The sequence below is a fragment of the Delphinus delphis genome, chromosome 13 (assembly GCF_949987515.2).
Source record: "Delphinus delphis chromosome 13, mDelDel1.2, whole genome shotgun sequence".
NCBI lineage: Eukaryota > Metazoa > Chordata > Mammalia > Artiodactyla > Delphinidae > Delphinus > Delphinus delphis.
In genome coordinates, this window is record NC_082695.1 from 29219927 (window position 1) to 29229680 (window position 9754).

Consider the following 9754-nt stretch of genomic DNA (forward strand, 5'->3'; position numbering starts at 1 on the left):
GTTGGATGGAATCAGGTTCCTTTGGGTAGGAAGCACCTCTGCAAACTCTGTCCTTACTCTTTGCAGGCACTTCTGCAGCTGACTGGGGACATCCATGCAGGCCCCTGGTGGTCACCTCTGACCTTGAGGGCAGCACCCTCCCACCCTGAAGGCGCAACCCCCCCCCCCCACACACACACACACAACCCCATGAGAACCTCCCTCGCTCAGGCCAATCATTTCTCTGCTGGAAGGAGAAAGACCAGAACTGCTCTTTCTATGGGGCGGCGGAAGAGGGGCAGAAACACTGCACCATTTACAGCCTGTGCGTCACGTGATCCCATCTCGACGTTTCCTTGGCATTCAGAGGACAGAATCTTAGCCCCTCCAGCCAGCATGGCTTTTGCAAGATGTATCAGAAATGCAGCCAAGATTTCATCCCTCTGCCAAATTCCTAAGCTATAGTTGTCAGGGACAGGAGATGGTTTTGAAATTGGTGCAGAAGAGAGAGGAGTTTCACAATTTTATTTCTATGCTATATCTAAATATCTGTTTACTTTTATTAATACATGCACGTTCTCAATGTAGATTTTTTGCAGTTGGAATATACTTTAGTCTCTGAAAATCCAGAGCAGTTCTACTCTAGCAAAGCTGGACATGTCCTAGGAGGGCGGAAGCATGACCGTGAACATGAGCCCTCCTTAGACTGTTGCTGTAAGGGTCGGTGGAGCCCGCAGGCACAGGCCAGGAGGGAGGACCGGCTGGCCTCCAAGACCAGGGCTTCATGACGCTATGTGGGGCTTGTCATGACCTGTCACAAAACTGAAAGTCTGTCTGCAGCTCCACTCCCAAGCAGGAAGCAATGCTTGCTACAAACAAGACCTAGAATGTCCCCGTGGTTAAGGAAAAGGAGAAGGCAGAAGCTGGCCCCAGAGGCCACAGAGGGCACAGCTGGAAAAAGACAAACAGTACACGACCTGGAGAACTTCACTTTGAGGGGCAAGGAGCTGAAGCCGTATCCCCAGGGGCTCTGCTCTCATGGTCTGGGGCGGGACCCAAGCTCTGGCATGTGTTAAAATCTCCCCAGGTAACTCCTGTGTGCAGCCAGGCTGAGAACCGCCAGTTCAGAGAAAAGTAGTCAATCAAATAGAGTTCCTACCAGGGTGAGACCCAGTCACTCTTAACAAACCATTTTGCTGCTTTCAAAGGGCCCTGAGCTCCTCATTCTTAATACGAGAAAATTAAATCCAAACTGTTCCAAATTATCATTCCTCATCAGCTTGGCAAATGTCCAAAGATTTGGGAAAAAATGGGACGCTCATATACTGAGGGTGAAAATGTAATGGTGACACAACTCCATGCAGGGCAGTTTGGAAATATCTAGTCAAATTTCAAGCGCACCTACTCTTTGACCTGGCAATTCTTCTGGGAATGTATCCTTCAGAAAGAATCACACATACAAGATGGCATATTTATAAAGTTATTCATTGCAGCATTGTTTGCAATGACAGAAAACTGGAAACACCCCAAGTGTCCCTCTGCTGGAGGTGAGGTGAATAAATTATGATGCTCTACACAGTGGAATACTATGCAGCAATGAAAAAAAATGGGGACATGATCTGAAGAGAGGTGTGGAAAGAAGTCAGAGACAAGTGGAAAAGGGAAGGTGTAGGGGAGGGGTGGGCAAACGGGTGAAGGGGGTCAAAGGTACAAACTTCCTGGGGATATAACAGCCAGCATGGTGACTGTAGTTAATAATACTGGATTGCAAATTTGAAAGTTGCTAAGAGAGTAGATCTTAAATGTTCTCATTATTAGAAAAAAATCTGTGGCTATGTGAGGTGATGGATGTTAACTAAACATTGTGGTGATCGTTTCACAATACATACAAATATCAAATTATGCTGCACACCTAAACTAACAGAATGTTATATGTTGATTGTATCTCAATACAAAAATAAAAATAAATTTTGAAAAAGGAAAGGTGCAGATGATATAAGAAGAATTGGGGGAGGGTAAGAATATATTTGCTTATATTTACATAAAGAAACACTGGAATAGTATATAAGAAGCAAATAAAAGTGGTTACTTTTAGGCAGGAAGTAATGAGATAACGAGAACAGGTTGGGAAGAAAGGGGAGTAAAAGTCAGACTTTCAATCTATGACTTTTTATACTTTATTATACTTTTTATACTTTTGAATCAGGTAACTCTATTGCTCCTTCCAGAAGAATTAAATTGAAAAAAAAAAAAAGAAAGATCCTGAATTACACACACACACACACACACACACACACACACACACACACACACACACACACACACACACACACACTGGGTGAACAATTATGGATATTGGAACTGGATGAGTCTTACTTGATGATTTAGGGTCAAGATTCTGGTGCCCAGAAAATACAATTAATGCCCCTTCAGAACTTTGACAAACACTGATTTTCTTTTTTGGATTGGTGTGCTTTAAGTCCAGAATTTTTTAAAAGGAATAGAATCGTTAAGCGTCATAAGAAGCTTAAGTATTGAAGAAATTTAGAAATAAATTATCCTATCCTTCTCTTTCAGGGAAGGACCCTCAGGTTCAGAAGACTCAGTCCACAGTCAATGTCACACAGTCAGAGGCAGGGACAGAGGCAGCTCTGGGCCCTCGGCCACCACTCTGTGCCCCTGTGTCACCACCCCACCCCCAGGTCCCACTGCAAGATGGCAGGTGGCCTCTGAGACTGCCCAGGAGGTGCTGTCGGTTCTGGACCACGGCCCCTTGAGGAAAGATGAGGTAAGGAACCGACATGGCTTCAGTCTGGAGGGGAGAAAGGCAAACTTTAATAAAAGCGAACCTTGAGTCATATCTAGGCAGTTGGAAAGGGAGCAGCCGGTCTCTGTCTTTAGTGAAGAGCAAACTAGAATTAACACCACCACATGAGGCAGGAGATTCAAGGAGGAAAGTCCTAATCTGGTTAGAGAGGAAGATGCCACAAAGGGGGCAGTGGCAGTGCCTCGTGGGGGTCTTTAGTGAGGTTTCTTTCTCTGCAGCAGTTCTTCCCAGCAGGTGTCATTATACACATCTGCACAGTTTGAGGAGAAGCTCCGCTAGGGCACCGCTGCGCCCGTGTCCCCCGCAGAGGCTGGGTCCACGGGGCAGGGGACGCGCTGAGCCTGGAGCGGCCCCCCCAGTCTCTGACGAGGCCGTGGTCGGAGGTCAGGTACAGCGGGCTGTGGGCTGGTCCAGGTCCCCTGGTCCCACTCCCAGCCCTGCCTGTGAAGTCGTTACCTGTGAACCTGACAGGTGACCAGAGCCCTCTGCACGGCGTGGATGCCACGCAAACCCACCGCCCTGGCGCCGCACCTGCCTCCCTGTAACCTTTCCAGAAACATATTTTGTACCCCGATTCCTTGTTTGGCCCACAGCTGGACTGTCCCAGCGTGTCCCGAGGCCTAGAGGTCAAGTAGGCTGAGTTCTGACCAGTGGGAAGGGGTGGATGGACGTGTGGCCCTGGGCCTGGCTCTTTAAGACTTCCTGCCCCTCTTCCTCCAAGCTCTTCCCCCATCAGACTTGATGCAGAAGAGCCCAGAGGACTCAACAGTCAGGCAGTAAGGGTGACAGCACCATACGAGGAAAAGAGAAGAAAAGAGCCGCGCTTTGAACCACTGCTTGGAGAAGAGCTAGTCACTGGCCAGGAACACCTGTTTAGGACTTTTGCATGAGAGACAAGCAGACTTCATTCCACTGGGCCACTGGCATCACAACGATGTGAGGTCACAGCAGCTGGCATCACAGAGGACCATTAAGGACAGGGACTTGGGGCTGGCCAGCTTCTTCAGTCTGGCACGAATTCATGACTCTTTCCAGGCTCCAGAGTGGACACTGAAACCACTGGCCGTTTTCCACATGGCATCAGCCTTGCTAAAGTAACATGTGGTACCCCCGAGCAGCACAGAAAAAAATTCCCCTGTTGGAAGTAAATATTTGCTGAGTGAATGACTGAACTTCATGCCAACTCTTGTAGATGTGAAAGGCTAGGATTCATTATTTTATGAATAATCTACACTGTTTGCTACGTATTTTACTTGTATTAGACACTAAATTGAATCAGATAGTGTTTCTTTCCCTGTGCACCATTGGCACAGGATATTATTGAATTAACGTGAAACACTATATGTCAGCGCGGACAAAGAAGTTGGTGTATTGAGCCCATTCACTAGCCACCAAATTCCCGATCATTTGAGCATCCTCATCTCTCAGGCAAGGACAGAAGATGGGAGAATAACTCCCCTTTGGTTCCTTCTCCACATGCTTCCTTCACAATCATGTGTCAGCCCCATGGGAAACCCACACTGGTCATCATCCAAGCAGCTCACCCCTCATGGGCCTTTTTCAGCTTCAAGCCAGCTTCTGTCTTAATGTTGAACATGGGGTCACGTGCTGAGCCCTCGTGCTGGGTTTGGGAATCTTTGTCCTGTTCCCTTGAAGTCCAGCTCTTTCGTGAGTGTGTCATGCTCTATTTCCTGTCAGTAAGAGGGTCACTTCTAACTTCCTGTGGAGCACATTTTTCTAAGACTAATTCAAAGATACCCTGCAAAACCCTCTCCTGATGAAGGAATAAGTAATTGGATGGATGGCTAGGTGGGTGGGTGGATGGGTGGATAGATGGCTAGGTAGGTGGATGGATGGCTAGGTGGGTGGAATGGATAGAAGGATGCTGGTCGTCCGCAGCCTCTACAGTATACGTCAGAACCCTGGAAACCTCAGAAGCTTTGTGGGTCTCTAGATATCATGCCTCGGGAGTTTAGAATTGAGACCAGTTGGCCCTCCAAATGGTCACCTGTGCTCCCTGGCCAACATCCCAAGGAACCCTATTGAGAACTTTATGTTACCCATGCACAAGCTACCTTCTCATAAATATGGAAGTATCAGGGGGAAAAAATCAAATAACAGGTGATCTCAGGCAACATTTGCCTTTTCCCTTGAAAAATTTTGCAAAGTCTAACTTGAAATTTAGTTCAGTTAGGTTTTATCTGCATCTTGAGTCTGAGATAGTATTTTCATGGAAGGTACCATTTTTTCTCTATTTTTCTCTCCCTTCTGACGTGATCTTGGACACTCTGCCCGGCTTGTCCAGCTTACAGACATTGCCTGCTTGGCACCATTTAGGACTGGTCTGCAGTTGGTTGAGAAAATGCCTGCATGGGTTTCTCAAAGGCAGCAGCGTTTGAAGTCAGAATGACAGCCTATGCTCATTCAAGCAGGAAACCCAGCCAATTGGCAATGACCCCCCGACAATAAAATATTAATACGAAGAAACAATCTTTTTATCGTCTAAGGTACTTGTAGCAGATTCTCTGAGAAACTTTCTTGCCTGCCTTATTCATTCATACTGTGTGGAATACACTGGATTCCATCTGCTTATAGCCCTGTGGGGGGATATCGTCGTGGCTTACATCCAGTGAGTCTTGGCAGGCACCCGCTGTACGTTCGTTGTTATTTGATGAAGGATTTGGCATATGTGCCGAGGTAAGCCTTTTTGAGGTGTTCTGCAGAACGGGCTTCCTAGTAAAAGGCCCTCCCCTCAAAGACTCTTCCCAAAGAGGCTGCCGCAGAGCTTTTCTGTGGGTAGAAATTGCACATGTAACCTGCTTACTTTACTTCATGGACGTGGCAGAATTCCGCTAACCCCTCCAGGATTTCTTAAAGTGGGGTTGGACCTCCTGGATGTGAGGGCGGGAGAATCCACAGAGGTTCTGCAGAAGCCAGAGAGCTGTTTTGTGGCAGCTGGTGCCGGTAGCAATAGACAGTAGAAGAACCTGTGGGAAGAAGCAGAAATTCTGTATCTGCTGGACCCCCTCCTTCTTCCCCAGTCTGCCTGGATTTCAGATTGGCCATCATGATGGGAGGAAGACCAGAGGAAGAGTGACCTGACCAGCTTCTGGCCATGACGAGGGGCCTTTGGGGAAGCAGAGGGCTCTTGAGTGACACACAAGGTCAAGGGGGTTCTGCCTAAAAGACCACAGTGAGCTTTCAGGACTCTGCCGGTTCCAGAGGCCGTCAAGCCATTCAAGAAGCCTGATCATCCCCCAGGAGCCCCGAGTGCTGGGAAGGACACCAGCTTCCCTGAGCAAGACCCTTGAAGAGCTTGGGCCAGAAGATGGACCTCAGGTCCGGGCCTGAAACTCCACGGGACCAGCGCCACTTCCTGCCCAGATCCACCTTTACTGCATGATGCCCAAAGCGCTTCCTCCGTTTCATCAAGACGGGAGCTCCCAGAAGGTAGGCATCATTGGAAACTATCTTTAGGGTCAGGGATGAACTTCCCTTCTGCAAATGAAGGCTTAGTGGGATAGCAAAGCGCTCACAAGCATCTCAGCCCACGGAGATCTGAGTGGAGGAACCACGCTTCCCAGAATATAAGAACCCCCTGGGTGGAGTTTTCCAAAGCCTAATATCACTTTTCATTCCCCAGGTTAGTGAGGTCAGAAACACCCTCCTCTACCATGGGAAGGAGATCCCCCCCAACCCCTGGCTATGACTCACCCTTCCCCACCACCCCTGGCTGTCCTATGGTTACTCTAGAGCAGACCATGGTCCTGGCTGCGGGTAGGGCTCCTGGCTGGAAGGTTCACCGCTGGCCTTGCTTTTCGACTCCGCAGGAGCTGGAGAGAGAAAGCGAACACTGCATTTAAAAGGCTCTGGTGGATTTTTTTTTTTTAATTTTTTAATTTACTTTTGCCCTCTTAGTGCCATCTCCCTTACACCCTGGTAAAGGAGACAGGAAAGAGGCAAAAATCATCTTCTGAAATTGTGTTTATGAATTTCTGTCCTTGAACAAGGATGTTTTCAAACTCTGCACAGATGGTTCAAGCTTCCAAAATCTCTACACTTACACCAGCTCTATTTTTAGAGCCACGTTGGAAGTAGCTGGCAGGGAGAAAGAATGGTTGAAATCAGGGAGATCCCAGAAAATCCAGGCTGTATGGTCCAAAAAAATCTCTGCTTCTTGTAGCAGTGAGTGCCGGTATCGGTCGGCGAGGGCCTGGGGAACAGGAACTTTCTTTGCCCCTGTCTCAGGGCTCCGAGGACCACTTCCCTCCGACCATCTGTGTGTCTCTCTCTAGATTCCTGCTTCCGCCTTTCCCTGGATTCTCTGTCCCGTGGAATTTTTTTCAAGTTAAATGGCTTAACTTTATCCTTTTTTTAATGGAGGTATAATCGACATGTGTTATATTAGTTTCTGGTGCACAACATAATGATTCAGTATTTGTGTATTTTGCAAAATGATCACCATACTCGTCTAGTTAACGCCCATCACCTCACATATTTATGGAACTTCTTTTCCTTGTGATAAGAACTTTAAAAATCTACTCTCCGGGCAGCTTTCAAATATGCAAAAACGGTATCACTAACTATAATCACCATGATGTACATTACATCCCCAGGACATACTGACTTTATCACTGCAAGTTTGTACTTTTTGACCTCCTTCCTTTTACCCACCCCCGACTCCAGCCTCTGGCCACCACCAATCAACATGAATGAGCTTTTTTTTTTCCTTTTTTAGATTCCACATATAAGTGAGATCATATGGTATTTGTCTTTCTCCGACTTATTTCACTTAGCATAAGGCCCTTAAGGTCCATCCATGTTGCTGCAAATGGCAGGGTTTTGTTCTTTTATACGGCTGAATAATATTCCACTGTATATGTATACTACAATTTCTTTATCCACTTCATCCATCAATGGACACTTCAATTGTTTCCATGTCTTGGTTATTGTAAATCATGCTGCTATGAACATGGGGGTGCAGATATCTTTTTGAGTTTGTGTTTCCATTTTCTCCTGATAAATACCCAGAAGTAGAATTGCTGGATCATATGGTAGTTCTACTTTTAATGACTGCAACAATTTAAACAGTGCACAAGGGTTCTCCCTTTTCTCCACATCCTCGCCAACACTTGTCAACTCTTGTCTTTTTTATAATAGCCATTCTGACAGGCGTGAGGTGGTATCTCATTGCTGTTCTGGTTTGCATTTCCCTGATGATTAGTGACGTTGCACATCTTTTCATGTACCTGTTGGTCATCTGTATGTTTTCTTTGGAAAAATATCTATTCAGATCTTCTGCCCATTTTTTAATTGGATTGTTTAGTCTTTTGCTGTTGAGACGTATGAGTTTTTCATATTTTTGGATATTAACACCTTATGAGAAATACGATTTACAAATATTTTCTTCCATTCAGTAGGCTGCCTTTTCATGTTGTTGATGGTTTCCTTTCCTGTGCAGAAGCTTTTTAGTTTGTTATGGTCCCGCTTGTTGAATTTTGAAGTTTTGGAAGTGTGGCCTCAACCACTGAGCAGCCAGTGACTTGGTGCATTTTACCTAAATTCTCCAAACCTTTGCTTCCCTGGCACGTCTGAAATTAGCTAATAAATGCGGGCATAGATCCCATTTAATGGACAGGCAGAATATGTGCCTGGACACAGGTGACGCAGGTGACACCAGGGGCCCCAGGGTCATCAAGCCACAGGTGGAGTCTCCACGCCACCTTCCCAAAGGGCACGTTTCTCATTTGGCATCTCTGAGCCCCTAAACTTCACTGCACAGAGCTTGCACTTTTTTCCTTGGTTGGTTTTTCTCTTTCAGAACAAAAGGTCCTTCAAAGGACTGCACTCCCCACCAGGAGAAAGATTCCCAAGGGCTCTCAGCTCTGAAAAACAGAAAATGCTCAAAAAACCCCACTGTTAAGCTGCTGACAGCTTCTGCTCGGGGTGGGAGGGGGCGTGGAGGGCGGGCAAGGGCCGGGGGCGCCTTCAAAGGACATCCCATCTGGAAAGGGCAGTGCAGGGGGTGCTTGGACAACCCTGGGCACAGGAAATGTGAATTCTTCTAAAACAAACAAAAACAAGCCAAACAACGAAAGGAAACTGCATTAGGATCCAAAGTGATCTGAATGGAACCGCATGTGTCTTCCGGGGGGAAACAGAGCCTGGGCCTGTGTTTGTACACAGGACGAGCCCTCTCCGTCCTGGACTCACGCAGCCAGCTCTGGGCAGACACCGCCCCCCCGCCCCTCCCATCAACGCCCCAGGGCCACAGCCCTCTGTCCTCTGCGGGGCTCGGTCCCTCCCCCGGGCCCCTCAAAACTGACCTGCTGGGGGAGTTTCCCCACCAACCGCTGGGTCACTCAGAAAGCTCTAAGCCAGAGGAGGATATGGACTGGAGAGGGAGGGGCAGACGGTGGGCATCGGCCCCCATTTGTGCGCAGCCAGCCGGCGAGGCCGGCCCCCTCCCAGCCTGCGTGGGAAGGGCCTGCAGGGCGCCCGTCTGTGGACCGCTCTCTGCAGTCAGCCCCCTTCCCCAGGCCCAGCTGCCTCCGAATTTAGCGACAACTTGTATTTGCTGGGGCGGGAGGTGGTGGGGAGGAAAGGGAAAAGCTAACTCAGCATTGGCGCCTGAGCCAGGAGAATGAACGGTAGGGTTACAGACCGTTCACTGGCAGGGACCTTGGAACTTGCACAGCCCGGCCTGGCCACCTTACAGATAGGCAGTCTGATTCTCAGGGGACCCTGACTCAGGCCCTGTCATCCTGACTCTCCCAGGCCTCTCCTGGCAGCTCTGATGGGCTGTTACTCTCCGTTCTGTCCATAATGTTCGTAGCATTGAAACGGTGCCCGTGGGTCCCTCCTGGTTGGGTGTGAGGTCACCCAGGTCCTCTGCACACAGCATATAATAAATAATAAACGTGACTTAAGTGGCGGACGCTACACCAC

The 9754-nt window shown here is 48.1% G+C and overlaps 1 long non-coding RNA gene across 1 annotated transcript; it reads right to left on the minus strand.

The window, feature by feature from the left end:
- Positions 1–2287: 2287 nt before the first annotated feature.
- On the minus strand, positions 2288–9352 carry LOC132436569 (uncharacterized). Its single transcript, XR_009521811.1, has 3 exons — positions 9133–9352; positions 6521–6639; positions 2288–5793 (listed from the first exon to the last, which is right to left on the minus strand). It is a non-coding gene; the product is annotated as an uncharacterized lncRNA (long non-coding RNA).
- Between the last annotated feature and the right edge of the window lie 402 nt (positions 9353–9754).